The sequence below is a fragment of the Gouania willdenowi genome, chromosome 14 (genome assembly GCF_900634775.1).
Source record: "Gouania willdenowi chromosome 14, fGouWil2.1, whole genome shotgun sequence".
Classification (NCBI taxonomy): domain Eukaryota; kingdom Metazoa; phylum Chordata; class Actinopteri; order Blenniiformes; family Gobiesocidae; genus Gouania; species Gouania willdenowi.
Window position 1 is genome coordinate 24,299,095 of NC_041057.1, and position 10,584 is coordinate 24,309,678.

Consider the following 10,584-nt stretch of genomic DNA (forward strand, 5'->3'; position numbering starts at 1 on the left):
AAGGGGCTGGTGGGCAGTAGAGCTGGCCCAAGTCTCTCAGGGACCCTAAGCAAATCAAACCAACTCAATCTCATCTAAGCTTAACCATTAACAATGCTGGAGGGTTACACGTAAGTTATATCCTCCATTCACACACAGCATAGTGATTGCTCTTGATAGTATTCACTGACATCAGATACGAGTGTGCCAGCGCCATGTTTAAGGGAAAGCAAACACAAATATACATACGTAAATTTTGTCCCTATGCTACAAATCTAGATAGTCATATCCTGGATTAATCTTTGTTAGCGGACTTCAACTAACTAAACATTCCCTGTCAGAGAGGTGCTGTCATACAACCGTCGATCACAACTCGCTAATTTAAGCCAAGTGTTTTTAGCCTCAGTACGTGCGCGTTCACGTGAAAGGGGTGGAGATTGCAGCGTCTGACCAATCACTACAATGGAGAAAACTGGCAGAGCGAGTGTCTTCACAGGACGAACAGCTTATGATCTTAAACAAATACAATGAATTTAAATCCATGATGGCAGCGAAGAGCAACAGTGCAGTGCAACAGGAGGCAGAGCTTTTATACTCCCCCAGATCTGATCCACTTCATAACTTGGTCCCGACCGGTTAGGTGTTGCTTAAGTTTAAAAATATGAATCATTAAAATCCATAATTCAGACCAAAAACAACACTGTTGTTACAGGAATGAAAAAACCCAGGCAGGAAGCTGCTGACATTTTAATGCGTAAAGGTGTGATATTATTCATCCTATTCATTAATAGGATGGGATATCCCAATGGATTAATATCATAAATAATGTGACGCTTTTTCACATTCACAAAGTCAGCAATTCACATTCACAGAGTCAGCTGATGAAGCCTGTGTCTTAATCTGTATGCGCAGACAAGTGAAGTCATATTAATTAACATGACTTCACCCATCCGCGCATACGATCAAGACTCAGGCTTCATCAGCTGAATGTAGATCAGTCTATCAGATATAATTCTATATCTTTCCGAAAGGATGTCATTGATAAATTAAAGGATTGTGTTATGGCAATTATATTCATCATCATATCATCAAATGTGTGTTCATGTGTACAATTTGTCATGTTTTAATACATGATGACTGCATTACTCTTAGCACTTTTGAACAGCTGAGTCATGTTAACACACAGATAAGAACCCCGGCCTGAAACTTCAAGGCCGAACTCACTCACATTAACATTACACACACACACACACACACCAACTGACGCACGCACACTATCAAGGACAGATACCAGTGGCACTAGCCTGTCCTCCACTTCCACTGTTGGGAGCATCTGACTCCCTCCTTTTCTTTCTCTCATTGTGCAACGTTTTTCCCTGTCTGTATAAAGCTTAAGCTGTGAAACTGTTAGTCAGTCCTGTATATCCTGAGCCGGGGACAAGACCTTTTAGACCATCCTGCTTAGTACCTGGCCGCCTTTCCTTCCCACAGGATGGGACTCCTTTTTTTTGTACTCCTTTACATTTAGTTTTATAATAAATCTTTTTTTTTTTTCATAAAATCATCAAGCTTTGACTGGACATCATCATTCAACACAGAGCATAATTCATGTCACCAAATGAGGTCAACCGCAAATTTGCGACCACGAACAGGACCTGGACCGGTACCGTAGAGCTGACACGCTTAAAACCCAAAGCCAGGTTTTGGCATGGGACTCTGAGTCTGCCCCGCGGTGGTCTGCTTCCCAGACAGAGACTGGACCACGAACCATTAGTTGACCCTCCAAACACCAATTCAGACTAATAAGGTCTTTTATTATATATATATACACACATATATATATATATTCGCTCTGTGTTGATAGACAACCAGTCAAGTATTGTAATGATTTTCATTTGGAGGTTCTCTCCTCCTTCAGCTGTTCTGTGTTTTGACGCAGTGAAAAGACTGCCATGGGAAAGGCCCAAATGGTTGAAGTTCTTTGCTTTGAATATTATAAGTTCCCTATATTTTTCTTCGGGCTCCTGATATTTTTGTTTAGGCATCTAGGACAGCCGGTCATTATTTACTTTAGCTTTGTTCAGGCACCTCCACGGACAGACTGTGAGGTCCTGACCGTAGGATAGACAGGCAACCAAAGTTTCCGAAACACCCCGGTGCCATGTACCGAGTTCACTTCTGTACCGATATCAAAATAGATTAAAACCCAACCCAAGCCTAATCCAATAAACTGTAGTGAAGACTACAGGGGGTAAAACACCAATAATGGGGATCAAACAGACAGATGAAGATATCAGTGGAATATTATTGGATAAGTTAGTACTATTTATAGAAAATGAGAAGAATCCAATAAACAAATAATATACAGTATGCATATGCATATACAGTCTCGGTATGATGTGAACTCAGATCATGAAACCGGCAAGCTTTCGGTGAGTTTGACTTTTTTTTATTCTTTGTTTTTATTTTGTTTAAACATGTGAATGGAATCAGATTTCTCCCTTTGGTTGTTTGGCTTTGATGCTTTCATTTTGGACGTGTGTCAGCTGCTCTGTTTTCCGTGCGTTTCGGCTTTTCTTCAGCTGAACGTACGGATATTAGCAGCACTTTGAGCCCTGTTTTCATCTCGGTCATGTGCTAAACCCTGTGAACGTGTGAAACACACACACGCCAGTTTAGTGAAAGGTCACATGATTAAGACACTACATACTTGTAATACAGTCTGCTATTAATACATAGATTCCCAAAACTAACAGCGTTAGTGCTACAACGTTGTGGTTTCTCACCTTTCCCTCTGCCTACAGAATAGTGCTAAGCCATTGCAACACAAACACTATTTTTATTTTTATTTTAAATTTCATTTGATCTCATTTTTGATATATCTGGGGTCCACTCTAAAATGCCTATGAGCAACTGTTACAAGGCAAAGGGGTTGTGCAAGCTTAGGACAAAAACACTGAGCAATTCAGGTTCCAAAAATCAGTCAATTTTTTTTCTGTTTTCAGTCCAAAACAGCATTTGTTCTTCGAACAACAGGAAAAAGAAGAGAATCTTTCAAAAACAAATAATCCAACAAAGTGTTCATCTGAGACCTGCTCAAAGATCTCCACTCCAGGCATGCTGCAGGAGCCATTCTCCCTCTCTCCTTCACTTCCTGCTCAGTTTTATAGGCCTGAGGCTCCTCCTCCTCAATCTCTGCCTGTCATTTTTTTAATCAAAACTGAACCCTTTATAATTACAATAAAACAAGAATTTGACAAACAAACAACAAACAATTTTTCCTCTTGCAAAATACATGTTTGATTTATACATGAAAAAGATCTAATTTTTTTTTTTTTTTTTTTTTGTGAGGGATCTTTTGCTTCCTAACAGCAACACACACTCAAACAAACACACAGATGAATACAGTATTTCATTTTATTTTATTTTAATATTACTGTTATCATTATAATTTTTTATTATTTTATTGTTAGTTTCTGTTGGCTTTGCGGTTGTTCCCTGAAGAAACGACATCTTCGATGAAAGCCCTTAATGAACGAAATCACCTTCAACCCTTATGCTAATGAAATGTCAACATCATTCAAAGGACCAAGCTTCTGAAGGAAATCGACTATCAAAGGATTCAACTCTCACATTCAGCAAAGCAATGCTGCAACAAAATAACTCGCTCAGTCCCAAGTCAACTCTTCATCGTCTATGGAATGGGCCAATGCTGAGATTAACACATCCTGCCCCATCATCAAAGACTAAGAACCTGTGGGCGTCGGAGTTGGTTGGACACTCCCCCACCAATGAGTTGCGGGTTGGACACTACGATTACTGCCTGAACGATGAGGCAGCAACTGCAGACTGATCACACGTCTGCTGGAACACCTTCACCAAAAAAAAAAAAGACACTGTTTCAAAAGCTACGAGGATACCAAGCCATAAGAAGTCCACCACAGCCTTTGGTGGTAGTGCTATATCACTTTCGCCTTGAACTTTGGCAAATAGCCAACAAGCTTCTCCTTCGATAGGACAATACTATCCCCTCTGTTTTCTGACTGTACGCTTGATTATTTTGTTTTCATTTATTCTCTGACACGCTTTGAGATACACTTAAAAGAAGGTGTGCTCTAAGCAGACAGACCAGACATACAGTCACACACTCACGTTCATAACTATGAGCTGAAACACAAGACTACCATAACGCCACACAGAACCCTCCGGTTTGCCACATGAGACCATGTGTGCCCATCATTTATCACTTTGCTTTTATTCATTATGTTGCTCATTTATTTACACTGCTTTTGCCTTTATGAGAAAGACAAACTAAAGGGAGGAAAATAGTGTTACTAATGGGTTTGTTTTTGTTTGCTTTTATTTTCTTGTTGAGGGGAAGCCCCCCACAATACAAGATATGGTTACATCCGTTGAAGAAAGAGCCCTCTGTTGTGCTGCCTCAGCTTTTGGAGCTGAAGTTTTTATTTTTTGTTTTTTTTATTGGCCATGATTTTTTTTGAGCTCGCACATTTTTCTTCTTTGTTATTTCTGAACGATTCTTCTTTTACCCTTTTGTTTTTACTCAATTTCAGGAAAATTGAGACGGAGATTGAGGACTGCAGCCTCAACCACGTTTACGTTTTGACATTTTTTTGAATGATACCCTCTTAAACAATCTGTACCTTACCCTTTTGAAGCTGCTTGCGACAGGCAGCCTAGTTCAACATTTATTGTTTTCATTTTGCGCGCCTCCTCCTCCGCGTCGAACTGTCTTTCCGGCCCGAAGCCACTGGACAGCAGGGGGGGACCAAATTTTTCCTGAGAAAACTGTCTTATTAGTTGCTATGAGTACATAGGCAATTACTTTTCAAACAAGAAGTCCTGGGTTTAATGTGCAGAAAAAAAGGATAAACCTTGCTAGGGGAAGCGCTCTTTGGGGGTCTTTCTTTTCTGACATGCGGCACAATTCCTGGGGAATGCTTCTCTCTCCCGGACACCATCCTTGACTCACTGAACATGCGTCATACTGTCTTGCCAGGGGATAGCGGTCCACCTGATTTGATACATGCTTGGTAACCGAATATTGTTCTGAACAAATTTCTCAGTCTACGATATTAAAATTGTACGTTCCCTTAGAGGCTGGCTCCAATCCTGTTACAGTGCCCAGAGTCCTGACGGTCTGTTATTAGGGTTTTTGTGTTAATGCTCCCAATCCTTTATTTTGAAAGGGTAAACGTTGAGCGAGTCTCTGGTTGTTTGGATTATTTTTCTAAGTCTGGAAATATAAGCCGTTGAGAGAGGGTCCTTTAGTTGTTTTATGCGACTTTTAGTTGAACCGTTTGTTGTCTTCTACTTGTTTCTAGCGGGCGTGCTAGAGGCTCCCCGTTATTGGAGGAAAATAAATATTTTTTTTTCCTCTAACAGCCGGGTTGAGCGGGGCTCCTTTGTGGTTACTACTACTTTAGTTGAGCTGTGTGTGTTTATTACGGACAGGTTCCGATTCACTGGCCAGTGTTATACATGCTTGATCAGCACAGAACGGACTGTGAGGGAAATTATGGGCAATAATCAAAGTTTATTGTCTCCTAAGCAGGGAGAAGTGGAAAGGAGCGCACCTCTTAATAATCAGATGAAGAAAAAATATGGAGATGGAAGCTGTGAAAAGTTACCTGTTTGGGTTGAATGCCAGTGAAAAGCAATTCATCAACTCTAAAAGGTTGCCAAGCATGGGGGGCAATAAGAGCTCATTGACCCTGAGAGAGGAGGTGGACTGGCTATCGCCGCTGGTGGGTTAGATGAGGCCTGCACTCTACTACTACTTACAGTAGACACTGCGCAGCGAAACCTTGTGAATGCATGGACGTGACAATTGAGGCATGAACGTGTGCGGTGCATGAATGACAATGATGACACGTTACATATGCCTGAGAGAAACGTGTTGTGAGTGCGAATGTGCCAGTGGACATGTGATTGGCTGATGAATGGCTGTTTTGACTACACATGTTCCTCTGTTTCACCTTCCTTTCATCCTGGGTTTAGAGGCACTAGATCTTCTCCCTGTCTTTGCCAATTATGTAGTGGGGTGTTCAGATCTCACTGCTGCTTGTTAATGGAATTATGATTTCTGGCTTTGGGCCTTCTAAATGGTTTACCAGGTTTTAAAGGTTATTTTTCTGGGTGTTTAAAAGCACCAAACAACGTTTTTTTTTTATTTTTTATAAATAATACCACTTTCAGTGGAATGACTTGCTTTGACCTTGACTGACCTTACTGTTCATGTTCAGTGTCCATGTTTTTGTTGTTGTAAGTGTATACTCGTTGTTGTGTACACTTGTCTATGTCTTCGTCTTAGATGTTGTTATTGTGTTTTTTTCCAATATACAGGATGCTGGCTGTATATTCAAAGGAGACGAATCAAATCCAACAAAAGAAAAGAGATTTTTTAAATGATTCTTTTAAGTCTTAATATTTTCCTCTCTTTTTGTTTCTGAGTGTTTCCGAACAGAAAATGCCACCGCCTTTTTGACTCCGATCCTGCCTCCTACAGCCGTCATGCCTGGTCACTGCTTCTTATGATGAAGGATGAGAATTAAAGGGAAGTATTGTCCTTAAACTATAACGGAGAAGCAAAGGGGAAATAGACTGAAATAGACACATGACAATATGACATATTGTGGATGTTCTAACATAATATCTATTCCAGAGACTACATGAACCGCCACCTTAACGTGGTGGAGGGGTTTGAGTACCCGAATGATCCTGGGAGCTATGTTGTCAGGGGCTTAATGTCCCTGGTAGAGTCTCCCAAGGCAAACAGTAGGCCCACCACCCGCAGGAGGGATCATATGAGGCCGGTGCAGTGTGGATCGGGCAGTCGTCCAGGGCGGGGGCCTTGGCAATCTGATCCCCGGCTACAGAAGCTAGCGTTAGGGACGTGGAATGTCACCTCTCTGGCGGGGAAGGAGCCTAAGCTTGTGTGCGAGGTGGAGAAGTTCGGACTAGATATAGTCTGTCTCACCTCGACACATAACAAGGGCTCTGGAACCAGCCTTCTCGACAGGGGTTGGACTCTCTTCTACTCTGGAGTCGCCAATGGTGAGAGGCGCCGGGCCGGGGTGGCTATACTTCTTGCCCCCCGACTTAGTGCCTGTACGTTGGAGTTTACCCCGGTAGACGAGAGGGTAGCCTCCCTCCGCCTTCGGGTGGGGGGACGGATCATGACTGTTGTTTGTGCCTATGGGCCAAACAGCAGCTCGGAGTATCCACCCTTCTTGGATTCCTTAGAGGGAGTACTGGAGAGTGCTCCTTCTGGGGATTCCCTCGTTCTGCTGGGGGACTTCAACGCTCATGTTGGCAGCGACAGTGAGACCTGGAGGGGCGTGATTGGGAGGAACGGCCCCCCTGATCGGAACCCGAGCGGTGTTTTGTTGTTGGACTTCTGTGCTCGCCACAGATTGTCCATAACAAACACCATGTTCAAGCATAAGGGTGTCCATATGTGCACTTGGCACCAGGACACCCTAGGCCGCAGTTCGATGATCGACTTCGTAGTCGTGTCATCGGACTTGCGGCCACATGTGTTGGACACTCGGGTAAAGAGAGGGGCGGAGCTGTCAACTGATCACCACCTGGTGGTGAGTTGGCTCCGATGGCGCGGAAGGATGCCGGTTAGTCCTGGCAGACCCAAACGTATAGTGAGGGTCTGCTGGGAACGCCTGGCAGAGTCTCCCGTCAGAAGGAGCTTCAACTCCCACCTCCGGGAAAACTTCAACCATGTCTCGGAGGAGGCGGGGGACATTAAGTCCAAGTGGGCCATGTTCCGTGCCTCTGTTGCTGAGGCGGCTGATCGGTGCTGTGGCCGCAAGGTAGTCGGTGCCCGCCCGGAGTTCCTCAAGACCCTGGATGTTGTGGGGCTGTCATGGCTGACACGACTCTGCAACATCACGTGGACATCGGGGGCAGTGCCTCTGGATTGGCAGACCGGGGTGGTGGTCCCCCTTTTTAAGAAGGGGGACCGGAGGGTGTGTTCCAATTATAGAGGGATCACACTCCTCAGCCTCCCCGGTAAGGTCTATTCAGGGGTACTGGAGAGGAGGGTCCGCCGGATAGTTGAACCTCGGATTCAGGAGGAGCAATGTGGTTTTCGTCCTGGCCGTGGAACTGTGGACCAGCTCTACACCCTCAGCAGGGTCCTTGAGGGGTCATGGGAATTTGCCCAACCAGTTCACATGTGTTTTGTGGACCTGGAAAAGGCATTTGACCGTGTCCCTCGGGGATTCCTGTGGGGGGTCCTCCGGGAGTATGGGGTATCGAACCTCCTGATAGGAGCTGTTCGTTCCCTGTATGACCGGAGTCAGAGTCTGGTCCGCATTGCCGGCAGTAAGTCGAAATCGTTTCCGGTGAGGGTTGGACTCCGCCAGGGCTGCCCTTTGTCACCGATTCTGTTCATAACTTTTATGGACAGAATTTCTAGGCGCAGTCAGGGCGTTGAGGGGGTCCGGTTCGGGGGCCTCAGTATTGCATCACTGCTTTTTGCAGATGATGTGGTCCTGTTGGCTCCAACATACCGTGACCTTCAACTCTCACTGGATCGGTTCGCAGCCGAGTGTGAAGCGGCCGGAATGAGAATCAGCACCTCCAAATCCGAGTCCATGGTTCTCGACCGGAAAAAGGTGGAGTGCCTTCTCCGGGTTGGAGATGAGGTTCTGCCCCAGGTGGAGGAGTTCAAGTACCTTGGGGTCTTGTTCACGAGTGAGGGAAGGATGGAGCGAGAGATCGACAGGCGGATTGGTGCGGCGTCTGCAGTGATGCAGAGTCTGCACCAGTCCGTCATTGTGAAAAGGGAGCTGAGCCAAAAAGCAAAGCTCTCGATTTACAGGTCGGTCTACGTTCCAACCCTCACCTATGGTCATGAACTTTGGGTCATGACCGAAAGAACAAGATCACGGGTACAAGCGGCCGAAATGAGTTTCCTCCGTAGGGTGGCTGGGCTCTCCCTTAGAGATAGGGTGAGAAGCTCAGTCATTCGGGAGGGGCTCAAAGTAGAGTCGCTGCTCCTCCGCATCGAGAAGAGCCAGATGAGGTGGTTCGGGCACCTAATTAGGATGCCCCCTGAACGCCTCCCTAGTGAGGCGTTCAGGGCACGTCCCTCCGGAAGGAGGCCCCGGGGAAGACCCAGGACACGCTTGAGAGACTATGTCTCTCGGCTGGCCTGGGAACGTCTCGGGGTCCCCCCGGAAGAGCTGGAGGAAGTGGCCGGGGAGAGGGAAGTCTGGGCCTCCCTACTGAGGATGCTGCCCCCACGACCCGGAAACGGCTAAGCGGGAGAAGATGGATGGATGGATGGATGGAGACTACAGAGACTTCCAATCCAACTGCGAAAGTGGGGACGCATCTTCAAATTTCCAAAAGGAGCGTACAGTTGACCCTGGCTTTGACCTTTATGGCTGAGGAGGAGGAGGTCGAGGAGGCTGAAGGGCACAAAAGCAGGCGGACACAAGAGAGGAAAACGGAGACACATCCAAAATGATCAGATAAGTGATTTTCCAATTATATTTATCATATAGTTTTAAGAATCCAAATGTATTCTTATCTAAAAAAGGGAAGGGAGAGGGCCAACGTCCCTCTGATTTTTGATTTGTATTTTATCATGGGAAAATGATGTACCTCAAAACCCTTTAACCCTTTTCTTCCCCCACCGGCACTTAATCTCCAAGGCCACAAAACACTTTTACTGGGTTCACTGGACATTTTTAAGGGTAAAATTAAGTGTTCTCAACATTGGGTTAATGGCCCAATCTCGGTCGCCTGAGATTTAAAGAGGGTCCTTCTTAATAATTGATCGATATAAATGAGATAGTTTAAAGTTAAGTAACTTCCAAGCATTTAAGGAATCTCTCCAAACCGTGCTATGGTTCATCGTTCCTACGAGTGGGATAAATGCAGAGAGCAAAAGACAATATGATTGTTCGACTCAACTTAACTTTAATTCTGTCTAACCTTAAAAGGGCCAATAATCTTGCTTAACTCTGGTTCAGACACAGAATGGGAGATACTTTTGCCACCAATTTAGCTTAAAAATTAAGTAAATTACATCTCAAATAACAATTATGGGGGAAAATAATGAAATAAATGAACTGACAAATTCAGCTCTATAAAATAATTAGGTTATGTTATTAGGTGGGGAGTGTTAACATTATTCAAAACAAATAAAGAATAGAATAAGATTTCTCCTTCATAAATAAGAGAGAGCAAAGAAAAACAAAACAAACAATTTAAATCAATAAATAACATTTATTTATTTGGTTAAACTTACTTGGCTTTTCACATCTCCATGTCTCCCAATTGTATACATTCATCTTGGAAAGACATGTAGTCACACTCCACACTTTTCCATGTCCTTCTCCTTCTGACTTGCATGCCCTTGTAAACAGTGGTTCTCAAATTGTTGCTTCTCACCAGATATCAGCGTACCACTAGTAGTAGATGTACCACAGTTTGAGAATCACTGCAACTCCAGCTACGCTTCTCCTTGCTCCAGGAAAGGAGAATTGAATTAATACTTCCTGCTTTTCTTTTAGCCTCATATTTTCCCACTCACATGTGAATGGGCTACAGATAACT